The sequence below is a fragment of the Ovis aries genome, chromosome 1 (assembly GCF_016772045.2).
Source record: "Ovis aries strain OAR_USU_Benz2616 breed Rambouillet chromosome 1, ARS-UI_Ramb_v3.0, whole genome shotgun sequence".
Classification (NCBI taxonomy): Eukaryota; Metazoa; Chordata; class Mammalia; order Artiodactyla; family Bovidae; genus Ovis; species Ovis aries.
In genome coordinates this window covers 250,004,286-250,017,293 of record NC_056054.1, presented here as the reverse complement: position 1 = coordinate 250,017,293, position 13,008 = coordinate 250,004,286, and the positions used below count along the sequence as shown (strand labels likewise).

At 46.0% G+C, this 13,008-nt stretch overlaps 1 protein-coding gene across 2 annotated transcripts in view; it reads right to left on the bottom strand.

Annotated features, from left to right (window-relative positions):
* NMNAT3 (nicotinamide nucleotide adenylyltransferase 3) overlaps window positions 1–4,759 on the bottom strand; it is a 123,498-nt gene extending 118,739 nt beyond the window's left edge. For both annotated transcript variants that reach the window (XM_004003880.6, XM_060395257.1), the window contains exon 1: window positions 4,592–4,759. The gene's annotated coding sequence lies outside the window, so the exon portion shown is untranslated. The remainder of the gene's footprint in view (window positions 1–4,591) is intronic.
* Between the last annotated feature and the right edge of the window lie 8,249 nt (window positions 4,760–13,008).

Sequence of the window (13,008 nt, the reverse complement as noted above, 5' to 3'; positions counted from 1 at the left end):
TGTGATACTGAGAACTAGAGCACCCAGCAAGACTACATCCAAGGGAGGGCTCTGTAACTGTAAAGGGTTAAGTCAGCAGTTAGCACCGGGGACCAATTTCGTGGAAGACAATTTTTCCATGGACTGGGGGGTGGGGTGGTTTCAGGATGATTCAGGCACATTTTATTTATTATATGCTGCTGCTGATCTGACAGGAGGTGGAGCTCAGGCAGTAACGTGAGTGACGGGAGCAGCTGTAAATATAGACGAAGCTTCCCTTGCTGGCCGCTCACCTCCTGCTGTGCAGCCCAGTTCCCATCAGGCCAGCCACTGCTCAGTCCTGCTGTGCAGCATGGGCCAGTACCAGTCCGTGGCCTGGGGGCCCTGGGGTTTAAGTAAACTGGAGCGCTAGCATTATTCTCCCATTTTGAAGCCAAAGCACAATGATTTTTAAAGTACACATTCTTATAAGATTTCCCTGGTCCCATAAAATATATTATTTGCCAGGGTTTATAGAAAAATACTATATTTTTCAATAGTCTTCAAAGATATATAAATAATTGAGTATAAGTCCCCAACTAACATTTATGGGACTCCTCTATGTATATTGATACATTTCTATATCTATCCCACCTTATGCTTCTCCTGGCATGCCAGGCTTCTCCTTCAAGGCAGTAAATTCAGTTTAAAATTTGACAATATATGTGTGGTCATGTGCTCAATACTGTCTTTATCAATAATCTGTCTCATGATGTCTTTGGGCTGCATGAGGATGGAGGCTGTGTCACTTTGTCTCAGCATTCTAATCCCCAGGACGCTGCCTGAAGAATGAATAGAAGTGGGGGTGGAGGAGGGGCGGGGAGGAGAGAGGACAATGAGCAAGATAGGTGCTGGGTACCAGGGATGCTCAGTCCAGTAGCTGTGGAAGTGCTCACAGCCCACAGAGTAGCTGGAGAAGCAATACCCGGCAGAGGTGCCCACTGGGGCCATGGGAATGCAGGGTCGATTCAGAAAGGCTTCCTTAAGCAGGTTGTGCTCCTGCACGTGCTGCAGGGGTTCTGGCTTTCAGGGAAGCTCTGGCCAGAGGCAGGGGCAGCAGGGAGACACAGAGATGCAGATCAGACCTTTACCCAGCAGGAGGTCAGACCCAGAGATGGGACTTCTGGATGGGAAGGGCAGACAGCCCTGACTTCTAGAAGACGCTGCCATCTTCATCCAAGGCATTTTCACCCCCAAACCCATCACTGGGAACCTAAGATTGCTCTGGAGCTGAATTCCCCAGATTCACACTGACCACAGAATGCCTTTCTATTCCTAGTTCCAAGATTGGTGCTGTGGGTCTATGAGTACGTGAGTGAGACAGTGATGAAGGGATCATGAGTCCACTGTGGTTTGTTAAACACACCATGCAGAACTGCATGCCTAAAACAGTGGGGCAGCAGTTGCCGTCCTGAGGCCTGCCCTGCAAAATGGGATCTGTCTGTCTATCAGGGAACTATGATAAACGAGCAAAGACAGACACTGGTCAGGATGAGCCACTTTATTTAAAAGCTTCGACAGCCCAAAGTGGTTTAACATAGATGCATGGAAGATTTATCTCGATGATAAAATACCTGAACTTGAAAGGCACATAAATTATCATTTTGCAATTCTTTTTCCTTTTAAGATTTCACATAGTCAAGTGCTTTAAGTAATGAATGAAATGCACATAAAGCTGTCTGGTTAGTGTCTGCCCAGACTGCACAGAGCCTCTGCTTCCAGACGGGACTGAGCTCACAATCAATGCCATCTATCTGTGTTTGTGGCCTTCTGTTTGCCTTCACAGTGGATATCACTGGGAGGATTATCAAGATAATAATAATATTACCTGCAGTTATCAAGATAATAATAATAACTGTAGCTATTATTGACTGGGTACTTCCGATATCTTGTGCTGCATGATGAGGATGTGTGCATGTGTGTGTGTGGATCCTCCCAACCCAGGGATCAAACCCATGTCTCTTGCATCTCCTGGGAAGCCTGTGCGCTGAGGACAGCAAGCCACATACGCATATATAAGCATTACTGAATGTCCTGTGAATAAGAGACAATGAGTCCCACGTTACAGATACAAAAGTGCACTTTAAAGAGCTTCTGTGAGGCGTGTGAGATCACACCAGCAATTTCATCTGACTCCAAAGCTGCAGTTTTCAACACTAAGTTGCAACATACATGAAAGCGGCCCTTAGCAAGGGCCTAAAAACATTAGCTCTCTCTCCCTAGCTTCATACTTCTTTTTTTTAACAGCACACTTAAACACACTGGGAAATTTGCCCTGCAGGTTTAGGTTTCTTCATTCCTTCATTCATTATGCACCCAGTACTCTGCTGGGTACAGGGCTTACAGAATTGGATTCCACAGCTCCTGGACCAACCAGTCTCAGGCAATTACCATATCCATAGGAGGGCAGGGGCCAGCAAGGAGCAGGGGCAGCTCCTCACCGGGGACCCACATCCAGCTGTGGGCTAGAGACAACCCAAACAAGACATTAGGTCTCTTTCAACTCTACTACCCCACCCCCACCCCCATGCTTTTGCTCTTTTCTTTGGCTTGAGTCTTCGGACAGCCTGGCTGCCCAAAAGGCCCTTTATCACACAGAACACCCCTTTCTGCTGCCAGGGCTGATGCTTTCCGGTAAAACCACTGCAACAGATAACCCAACTTCTCCACTAATCACCCCGCACAGTTCCTCAGAACCAACCTCCCATCTTGTTTTATCAATTTTTACCCAGAATAAAGAATAACAATTGCAATGGCAGCAGTAACTTCTACATGTCAGACTCTGATCTATGTATTTTAGGTACATTAAATCCCCATAATAATGCTCTGAAGTAAGCACTATTACTACTGCTCTTTTAGTTTATTTAGGGTAAGAGGGAGGGAGGTTACATTTCTTCGGAGCCAACTAGATATCAAACGCTGTCCTAAGCTCCCACAATCAGACAAAAGTGACCTGCTCAGGGTCAGACACAGAGCTAGGCAGTAACAAATAATCTGAACCCAGGTCTGTGACTGCCTAATCCAGCACTCCCCTTTTGCTCTCCACAAGTGCTATTGCTACAGTCTGTGAGGGGAAACATAGTGGCTGCCCAAAGCCTGCCCTCTCTCCTCCTCCTTCCCCCAGCAACCTTCTGTTGTTTTTTTAAAATCCCTATTCACAAACCATGCCAGACTTCTCTCTCAACTGTGTTCTCCACTCTCTGGGCTTCCTGGCCTGTTTTCATGGGGCAAATCCTCAGTCTACACCAACACTATACACAGAGCCAAAGAAGGAACTGGCATCATCCAAGACAATAAGATATACCAAGCAGTCAGCAGCCAGGTGTCTTCTGAAGCCCCCAACGTGCTCCTAAATCCCTGGGGGTCCAGCAAGGGACCAGCAGGGTTGCTGTCACATGAAGGGCTAATGCCACTAATGAAAACAGTAAAGACAACGCTCAGCTGAGGAGTATGAGCCTTGTGTTCTCAGGGGGCTCGCAGAGCTGGCAGCGGCAACTGAGGCTTTCTGGGAAATGCATATCCAGCCCTGGATGGGAGCAGCGCTTTCCCTGGCAAGGCCAGAGGGTCAGGCTCTGCTCCCAGAGCATCACGCTCACCAGGCTGGGACTGTCAGTATACTTCACCTGACCCACCCAACGTGGGCTCCAGGAGGGCAGGACCAGTGCGGAGTGGGCACCAGTTAAATATTTCAAGAATGAGTGACTAAAGCGGTCATCATTTCAAAGAAGAAGCAAATGTTTGAGAGATTCTACTCAGACACGGAAACAGGACTCCAGGAGAGGGGAAGTGCGTTTGCCTGAAGGCAGCAACTGTGTTCAGCCCAGATCAACGCCCTGCTCAATCTAAACATCTTCACCCTTACCTCACTTGCTGCACGTTTGAATACCACTAAATCATTTATATGCAAAGTCTCAATCGCTAATGGGGAGGAACAGTCCCATTTTACAGAGGAGGAAGTTAAGGAACTTGCTTTTCTTTCAGCTCTCAGCGGGCCCAGGCCCCCAGATCTTCCTTTTCTCCAACAAGCCACAGTCCCTCCCAATAAGTGTGCTTGCTCTGTGGTTCTCCGCTTTGGAACCCTTACATTCATACTGAAGAGTGAGCTCCCGGTATTTTTTATAGATAGGGACCACCGGCTACCTACTCTCCCAGCACTCTGCACGTACTGTCTTCATCGACCTTTCACAGTTTCAACTTTCACACTAACGTGTGGCGGTTATCTATTCGCTGTGAGTCTCTCCCACCAGACTGCAAGCTCCACGGGGGCGGGCACCACCTTCGTTGGCCCGCACTATACCCCCAGCACGGACCTTATTTGTATTTGTTGACTGCACGAGTGCTGAAGGTAGGCTCGGGTTTGGGCCACAGGGGTGCTGGGGTTAGGTTGCTAATGCTGCGGCTAGAATGGGCGGCGCCAGAAGTGGAGAGGAGGCGCTTTAGTGTCCACCCGACGCGGGCGGGCTACCCGGCGCCGCGCCCCGCCTCCACCTGTCGCTTCGGCGCCGGCCAGATGTCGGCGGCCGCCAGCCGGGGTAAAGCGGGGCTGAATAGGCCCGGCCCTGGCTGCGCTTACCTGCGCGTCGCGGGGCTCCGCAGAGGCACTCGGCGAGCCTCCGGGGACTCCAGGGAACTAGGGGCCCGGAGGTGCCGAACCGGGGTTCCTCGCCCGCGAACAGCCCTGCACCGAAGGCCCGGCGAGGACAGCGCCAGACCTGCGCAAGAAACGTCCTTTCCGGGGGGTGGCGGGGTCAGCCCGGGACCTGCCCGCCCCGCCCCCGCGCTGGGGGTAAGAGGGAGGGTCTAAGGCGAACTTGACCTTGCGCTACTACGGTTCTCCGAGGTGGGCGGAGTCAGAGAGAAACCGCCGGCTCCCTACTTCCTCACTGGGGGCGGGCCCTAAACGAGACCAGGTTCCCATGCCCCGCCCCCTCCCTAGAAACCACGCTCTGTCGCCCCACTCTCCCACCGCTGCCCCCATTCACTAGCTGTTGTGTGTGCGTTTGCATTTTATTTTTGTTTTACATTCTGTTTTATTTCTTATTTTTATTTTTTACTATCTATTTTTAAAGATCAAATTTTAAATATATCAAAGTAATGCATGAACGTTTTTACAAAATAAAATTGCCTACTTACGTGTTCTTAAAATGAAAGCAACAGGGTCCTCTCCCGTGCGCCCTCCACGCAGTCCTTTATATCACTTCCTTCGTTGAGTTCTTCTAGTGGTTACCCCCATGTCGCTAAAAAATAAGCTTACATAGCGGTTTCTTGATTTATCTATTGACTTTCTAACATGTTAGATGAGGATTTACTCTTTACTGCGGCTCTGCCTCCACTTTCATGACAAATTTACACCTCTGTTCTCAAGTCCTGCCTTGGTGAGCTCTGAGACTTTAAACCAGGAGTGGATGAAGGTTTTCTGGGGCCTGAAGCTTATACAGTTGTGGGGGGAGGGGAGAAAAGAGGCCTGTTACAGAAAGCCCTACAGGATCAAGGCTTGTGAATGAAAATTTATTTAGAATGAGGAAAGCAATCACAACAAAATGCTGGGGCCTTGGAAATTCAGATCCGTATTCTCTGAGATCTTTGTAGGCAGTTTATTTCCTGAATTTGTTTCCCCAGTGCGGCCTGGCCTCCTCTGCTCACTCAGAACCCTCCGTAACTCCCAGTCGTTACAGGAGAAGTGAAGGTCAAGATGCATCAGTTTCTGCCAATAGGATTTTCTAATGGAGTGAACTGAAGTGTGCAAGAAAAAGACACCGAGGATGATGTCAAGGTTTTATGACTGCCGCACACCTCATTCCCAGCCCTTCCTAGCATCCATGACAGGTTCTCAGTACAGAGTGTTTTGTAAAGCTGGCCCTGGGTCCCTGCCTCGTCTCCTGATCCTCACACTGCTCCCATGAGACTGGCTGGAGTAGCATACTGTCCCTACTTTTAGGAGGGCCTGTACTTGTCCCTCTTGAATCAGCACAGGGCACACAGCTAGCACACAATAAATGTACAGGTGATAGGTGATAGGCTTAGTCCACCTCTTCTTACTCAGACTGAGGAGGCGGTGTCCATGCCCTTCCTGACACCCCTTCTCTCCTGGGAGTTCAGCCCTTCCCCTTCCTCTGCTCTGCCTCCCATGTCCCCTTCTCTCCTCTCTCATCCATCTTCCTAGAATCAGGAGTGACTCCCTTAGGGTGTGAAAAGTGCCTCAACAACCTGACCTTGAGCAAAATCTCTTTACTTCTCCAAACCTCAGGCTCTTTCTCTGAAATCGGACGTACGTAACAGCCTTTTGTGGAGGATTAAGTAGTTTCATCATTTTGTCTGTGTGCTCAATCGTGTCTAACTCTTTGCAATCCCAGGGACTGTAGCCCACCAGGCTCCTCTGTCCATGGAATTTTCCAGGCAACAATGCTGGAGTGGGTTGCCATTTCCTATTCCAGGGGATCTTCCCAATCCAGAGATTGAACCCACATCTCTTGTGTGTCCTGCATTGGCAGGCAGATTCTTTACCTCTTCACCATCTGGGAAGCCCAGTAATATGCAAGAAGATTCCCGCCCCGCCCCCCTCCCGCCTTTTTTAAAACCCTTCCTTTTTTTTTTTTTTTTTTTAAAGCAACTCAGACATTTTAAATATTGGTCAAGTTTATTGACCTTTTCTTATTATTGCTTCTGGATTTTGTACCATAAAGGCCATTCCCACTCTGAGATTTTAAAGAAATTTGAGTATAATGATTTTTGGCTGTTCTCTTATTGATAACATGGTTTATCTCCCAGCAAAGTGGGAAGCTTGTGAGAAAGGTTAGGGACTTAAAATCTGTGTGTAGCATGTTGGAACTATAGGTTGAGTTAAAATCAAGGGCTACCATTCTAAGTCAGGGCCCTGACTCAAGGAGGAAGAGGCTTGATATATAATGCCAAAGAGGGGATGGGCAATGACTTAACCATGCAAGGAATGCTTCTTTCTCTGGGGTAATGAAAATTAAGCTTTCGTTCAAGAGGAAGCATAAGTATTGGAGATTCAGCATCAGTCCTTCCAAAGGACTGATTTCCTTTAGGATTGACTGGTTTGATCTCCTTGCAGTCCAAGACTCTCAAGAATCTTCTCCAGCACCACAGTTCAAAAGTATCAGGCCTTCAGTGCTCGGCTTTATTTATGGTTCAACTCTCACAACCATTCATGAATACTGGAAAAACCATAGATTTGACTATACAGACTTTTCTTGTCAAAGTAATGTCTCTGCTTTTTAATATGCTATCTAGGTTGGTCATTGCTTTTCTTCCAAGGAGCAAGCATCTTTTAATTTCATGGCTGCAGTCATCATCTGCAGTGATTTTGGAACCCAAGAAAACAAAGTCTGTCTCTGTTTCCATTGTTTCCCCATTTATTTGCCCTGAAGTGATGGGACCAGATGAAATGATCTTCATTTTTTGATTGCTGAGTTTTAAGCCAGCTTTTTCACTCTCTTTCACTTTCATCAAGAGGCTCTTTAGTTCTCCACTTTCTACCATAAGGGTGGTGTCATTTGCTTATCTGAGGTTATTGATATTTCTCCCGGCAGTCTTGATTCCAGCTTGTGCTTCATCCAGCCCGGCAATTCGCATGAGGTACAGTACTCTTGCCTGGAAAATCCCATGGATGGAAGAGCCTGGTAGGCTGCAGTTCATGGGATCGCTAAGAGTCAGACACGACTGAGTGAGTTCCCTTTCACTTTTCACTTTCATGCATTGGGAAGAAAATGGCAAACCGCTCCAGTGTTCTTGCCTGGCGAATCCCAGGGACAGGAGAGTCTGGTGGGCTTCCGTCTATGAGGTCGCACAGAGCCGGACACAACTGAAGCGACTTAGCAGCAGCAGCAGCACTCTGCATAAAAGTTAAAGAAGCAGGGTGACAATATACAACCTTGATGTACTCCTTTCCCAATTTGGAACCAGTCTGTTGTTCCATGTCTGGTTCTAACTGTTGGCTTTTGACCTGAATACTGGTTTCTCAGGAGGCAGGTAAGGTGGTCGGTATTCCCAGCTCGTGAAGAATTTTCCACAGTTTGTTGTGATCCACAAAGTCAAAGGCTTTGGTTTAGTCATTGAAGCAGAAGTAGATGTTTTTCTGGAATTCTGTTGCTTTTTTCTACGATCCAGTGGATGTTGGCAGTTTGATCTTAGGTTCCTCTGTCTTTTCTAAATCTAGCTTGAGCATCTGAAAATTCTTGATTCATGTACTGTTGAAGCTTCGCTTGGAGAATTCTGAGCATTACTTTGCTAGCATGTGAAATGAGTGCAACTGTGTGGTTGTTTGAACATTCTTTGGCATTGCCTTTCAAGGAGATCAAACCAGTCAATCCTAAAGGAAATCAATCCTGAATATTCATTGGAAGGACTGATGCTGAAGCTGAAGCTCCTTTACTTTGGCCTCCTGATGTGAAGAACTGACTCATTGGGAAAGACGCCGATGCTGGGAAAAATTGAAGGCAGGAGAAAGGGATGACAGAAGATGAGATGGTTGGATGGCATCATTGACTCAATGGACATTAGTTTGAGCAAGTTCTGGGAGATGGTGAAGGACAGGGAAGCCTGGCATGCTACAGTCCATGGGGTCTCAGAGTCAGACACAGCTGAGAGACTGAACAACAACAGGAGGAAGCCTAGCTTTCTGGGCGTGAGGTAGTGTCTTCTGCTGGTGGGAGGTAAGAATCTTATGTAATAGCCCTGCTTCACTTAACCCAGGTCAGGGAGGGGCAAGGAGCAGTGGTTAAGACATCCATTCTGGAGAGTTAGCGCCTAATACTCTAGATCTGGGACTATCTAGATAGGGTCAGGCCCCTTGCTTCAGGGCACAAAGGGCTAATGAATCACTGACATAACAGGGTAATTTTTTTTATTGCTCCTTTATGGGTAAATTTCATTTCTCCTGAATCCTCTCTGCCTTTATGAGTCAAGGAAGTGGCCAAGTAAAGCCATCTCAGGATAGGGGAGGGTTTTACACAGAGGGCATCTCAATTTGGGTCCCTTAGAAGCAGCCCCTGAGACAGGGATTCAAGTGCAACTGCTTTACTTATTGGAAGCCAATAAGTAAATTTATTTGGGATGCATTTTAAGCCAGCTACATATAATTGGATTTTGGTCCTGTAGGAAAACTCTAAAAAGCAAAGAATGTGTAAAGAACCTGGCTCAGAATTATCCCACCTAAGAAAGAGTGAAGAAGAGAGGTCACTAAAAGGAAAACATTGGAACTGACAAGGTGGCTTATTTTGAACATTTCGCAAATTACTTCTAGGTGTGTAAAATGTGGTTACCGGATGAGATCAAGTTCTGACTAATCCGAAGCTTCCTTCTGTCACCTGATGAATCACTTTCTGCATATCATCTCAGGCCTACAGGTGTGACCTATGAACATTCTGGAAAACTTGCTTTTGGACGGGACCTTGATGGTACTGCAAGCTGGGTCAGCCTCTGTGGTGGAATGAACCCATAACCTTGGCTTCTAAGCTCTCAGAAAGTGCAAGCTTTGGCTGCTGAAAGTAAAATGTAAAAAAGGAGATTGGTGGACTTTTAAAATAATTGAATGGGACGACTTTTTCAATCCATTAAGAACTTTAGAAAGTGCATATTGGACTTCCTTGTGATCTAGTGGTTCAGAATCCATCTGTCAACACAGAGGATACAGATTCCATCCCTGATCCAGAAAGATTCCACATGCCCCAGAGCAACTAAGCCCGTGTACCACAACTACTGAGCCTGTGCTCTAGAGCCCCTGAGCCGCAACAACTGAGCCCATCTGCCACATCTACTGAAGACTGTGAGCCTAGATTCTTTGCTTGGCAACAAGAGAATCCCCTGCAATGAGAAGCACGTGTACCACAAGGAAGAGTAGCCCCTGCTTGCCACAACTAGAGAAAACCTACGTGCAGCAAAGAAGACCCAGGTGCAGCCAAAAATAAATAAGCTAATTAATTAATTAAAAGGTGGATATTTTCTTGTAGGTAATGAACAGATAATGCCTATGCTGATTCCTTCTTACATGGCTGATGCAACAGGCCTCCACTAGAAGGTACCATTTAATCAACCTGGCTCCACTGGTCATAGTTACTATTGAGTTAAACTGATCCTTTTGAAATATGAATCAGGACACAGCACTCCCCAACTCAGACGTCCTCAGTGGCTCCCACCACAATTAGCATGAAACAGCAAGTTCTCCCCAATGGCCTCCAAGGCCCTCACAAGATCTGCCCTGATGAACTCTCCATGCCATCATCTCCTGACAATGACCACTCCTCACCGCCAGGCTCCTTGACTTTGCCGCTCCTTGACTTTTTCTTGAACACCCTAGGCCTGTTTGCACCCCAGAGATACTGAACTGCTGTTCTCTCTGGCTGAAATTATATATTCCCCCCACTCCCAAGGTAATTTGCCCACTTGATTAGCTTTTGAACAGACCAGGCGGCTGCAGCCAGCGCACTAAGCGCAGGAGGGCCTAGAGGAGCCATCCCATGTTGAAGATCAGGAAGGGCGGCAGTGAGGAGATACCCCTCATCCAAGGTAAGGAGCAGCGGCTGTGCTGTGCTGGAGCAGCTGTGAAGAGATTCCCCACACCCAAGGTAAGAGAAACCCAAGTAAGATGGTAGGTGTTGCAAGAGGGCATCAGAGGGCAGACACACTGAAACCATACTCACAGAAAACTAGACAAGCTAATCACACTAGGACCACAGCCTTGCCTAACTCAATGAAACTAAGCCATGCCCATTCTCTCTGGGGGTTACTAATCATTCATTCTTTCATTTATTCATTTAAAGTGTTGACTGGGCATTTAGCACATGATGGACAGGTCATGGTGGAGAGGTCTGACAGAATGTGGTCCACTGGAGAAGAGAATGGCAAACCACTTTAGTATTCTTGCCTTGAGAACCCCATGAACAGTATGAAAAGGCAAAATGATAGGATACTGAAAGAGGAACTCCCCAGGTCAGTAGGTACCCATATATGCTATTGGAGATCAGTGGAGAAATAACTCCAGAAAGAATGAAGGGATGGAGCCAAAACAAAAACAATACCCAGCTGTGGATGTGACTGGTGATAGAAGCAAGGTCTGATGCTGTAAAGAGCAATATTGCATAGGAACCTGGAATGTCAGGTCCATGAATCAAGGCAAATTGGAAGTGGTCAAACAGGAGATGGCAAGGGTGAATGTCGACATTCTAGGAATCAGCGAACTAAAATGGACTGGAATGGTGAATTTAACTCAGATGACCATTATATCTACTACTGCGGGCAGGAATCCCTCAGAAGAAATGGAGTAGCCATCGTGGTCAACAGAAGAGTCCAAAATGCAGTACTTGGATGCAGGCTCAAAAACAACAGAATGATCTCTGTTCGTTTCCAAGGCAAACCATTCAATATCATGGTAATCCAAGTCTATGCCCCAACCAGTAATGCTGAAGAAGCTGAAGTTGAATGGTTCTATGAAGACTTACAAGACCTTTTAGAACTAATACCCCCGAAAGATGTCCTTTTCATTATAGGGGACTGGAATGCAAAAGTAGGAAGTCAAGAAACACCTGGAGTAACAGGCAAATTTGGCCTTGGAATGAGGAATGAAGCAGGACAAAGACTAATAGAGTTTTGCCAAGAAAATGCACTGGTCATAGCAAACACCCTCTTCCAACAACACAAGAGAAGACTCTACACATGGACTCTACACATGACCATCACCAGATGGTCAACACTGAAATCAGGTTGATTATATTCTTTGCAGCCAAAGAATATAATCCCCAGGAGAAGCTCTATACAGTCAACAAAAACAAGACCCGGGAGCTGACTGTGGCTCAGATCATGAACTCCTTATTGCCAAATTCAGACTTAAATTGAAGAAAGTAGGGAGACCCGCTAGACCATTCAGGTATGACCTAAATCAAATCCCTTATGATTATACAGTGGAAGTGAGAAATAGATTTAAGGGCTTAGATCTGATAGATAGAGTGCCTGATGAACGATGGAATGAGGTTCGTGACATTGTACAGGAGACAGGGATCAAGACCATCCCCATGGGAAAGAAATGCAAAAAAGCAAAATGGCTGTCTGGGGAGGCCTTACAAATAGCTGTGAAAAGGAGAGAAGCGAAAAGCCAAGGAGAAATGACATCCAGGGAACTCCCTATCCCCACACTTAGAGCGGTGCCTGGCATCTAGTAGATAATCAAGAAATATTTGTTGAATGAATGATTGCATTGAACTTATGAAAAATAGAAACAAAGTCAGTAAGCATACAGTTAAAAAATATCCTGGAGTGCAGACTTTCAACTCACCCAGATTGGATTCCTCTCAAGTTGGGAAGGATCGTGAGAGCAGAAAGAGCAAAAAAGTGAAATAAAATGAAGTGGTGAGATGCATTATATAATCTGCTTCATAATTACAGGTGAGTGTTCAACTTAGAACTTTGACTCTTTCACGTTTGACCGATGTCTGTGTTAGTATTTAAGCAGAGGTTAGTTTGAAGGGCTATGTACTCATTCAAACGTAGTAAGAAAACTTTCCCCTGGTCATTTTAGTAATTCAGAATAGTGTTTTGTGGCTTCTCTTGCCATCTGAGGGCCCAAAATGGTTACTGCTTATCTGAAAACTGAGGCCTTAATCAAATATTTATGATCTCACTTATTTTTATTTTCTGCATATCTTTTATTTCTTCTTCCCAGGTTTTTTTTTTTTACCCATTTTCCAGGCACATGATTCACACACAAAAGTTAATAGAAATGTTTCATGGATTATTAAATGCAGCTAAGTAATGAGTTTTTTTTCTAGAACATAAGGCCAAACTGGGGCTACTTTGCTGTTCCTACAAAGTACTTTTTTTAAAATTTGAATTTATTTATTTTAATTGGAGGCTAATTACTTTACAATATTGTATTGGTTTTGCCATACAGCAAGTACTTTTTATTTGAAGGTATGGACTACAGTGAAACTCCAGTACTTTGGCTACCTCATGCGAAGAGTTAACTCATTGGAAAAG